At 40.9% G+C, this 1,421-nt stretch overlaps 1 protein-coding gene across 1 annotated transcript in view; it reads left to right on the top strand.

The window, feature by feature from the left end:
• The window catches only part of LOC109714014, a 28,883-nt gene continuing 27,693 nt past the window's right edge, over positions 232-1,421 (top strand). The window contains exon 1 of the mRNA XM_020238387.1: positions 232-655. The gene's annotated coding sequence lies outside the window, so the exon portion shown is untranslated. The remainder of the gene's footprint in view (positions 656-1,421) is intronic.

Here is a 1,421-nt window from a genome sequence, read left to right as displayed (position 1 = left end):
TAACATATTATATTTATATAATCTAATTTTAATTTATTTTATAATTTTAATTAAAGTTTGAAATTAAGAATTGAAATAGCACTAGTATATCAAAATGGTGGAATAGAAAATTTTTTACTATTCCGGAATAATTGGGAATGACAAGAAATAATCGGAATAGATTCTACCGGAATAATAATAATAATAATAATAATAATAATAAAATTTTTGCCCTAGCTTCTTTCCCCTGCTTCAGCCCCCATCCCTGCCCCTCCCCCTCCCCCTCGGAAGCCCCCGCAGGGCCACGCGTCACTCGACATCGAAGATCGGGTTCTTTAGAACCATCCTCGCCCCGGGCCGCCCACCGCTCGCCATCGGAACGCCCCGCGAGGCTGGGCATCGGAAGTTCGGATTTCGGAACGACTCCGGCCTCGCACCGCTCGCCATCGGAACCCTCCGCGAGGCCGAGCATCGGAAGTTCGGAACCACCCCCGCCGCGCGCCGCTCGACGCTCGCCACTGGAACCCCCCGCGAGGCCTAGCGCTGCTCACCATCGGAAGTTTGGAACCACCCCGGCCGCGCGTCGCTGGCCATCGGAACACCCCGTGTCGCTGCGCACCACTCGCAACCTGGTTTCGAGTTCTGCTCTTCCCCCGCCGCACGCCCACGTCATCTGGTACAAAACTACAAATTCACTATGAGTGGAGTTAGTTAATATTTGCTATTATCTGCATGTTAAGTGCCAAAGTTTTAGAATCCTAGCAATATTATATTTTTTCTTCCTAGTTAATTTTGATTTCTATTTATAACAGTTTTCTCTTCTATATATATGGCTGATACTGTTGCTTTTGTGTTTTCTTTCACCCAAAACATCCTTCTCTTCCTCTAAACTCCAGATTTTCATATTAGTCCTGATTAAGTTGTTGTTACGTCCATTAATTTGCTTGCTTTTGTCTGTTGACTCGGAACCAATGGAGTGGGGTTAATTACTTAGAGTTAAGTTATGTTTGATGCATTATTGAGGGGTAATTCTAATGTTCTTTGGATGTGATTTTATTCTTTCAAGGATCCATGATAGGCAGTCATGTGGTAGAACTTGAAATATTTGGGTTGTTAACTTTTTTTTTTTTTTACTTAATCTGCTTAATTTTGTAGCTCTTTATTTTTATATTCTTAAGAATTATGAGTATTTATGCTAATAGCATAAATCTAGAAAAAAAAAACTTAATTTAATAGCCAAATTTTTTATCTCGAATTTTTAATTGGTGAACGTATAATATCCGTATAAATCATGTATCCGAATAATTGGCGAATTCGTTTTTTAGCCGTATTTTTCAACAAGTGTAAAAATTAGGATACAAATTTTATTCGTATTGTACCTGTACCGAATTTTTGCCGAATCCGAATTAACTCACTAAGTCTCTCCCCCCCCCCCCCCCCCC

Source organism: Ananas comosus, linkage group 8, assembly GCF_001540865.1.
Source record: "Ananas comosus cultivar F153 linkage group 8, ASM154086v1, whole genome shotgun sequence".
NCBI classification, from domain to species: domain Eukaryota; kingdom Viridiplantae; phylum Streptophyta; class Magnoliopsida; order Poales; family Bromeliaceae; genus Ananas; species Ananas comosus.
The sequence above is the reverse complement of the archived record's forward strand: the minus strand, read 5'-3'. Positions and strand labels throughout refer to the sequence as shown.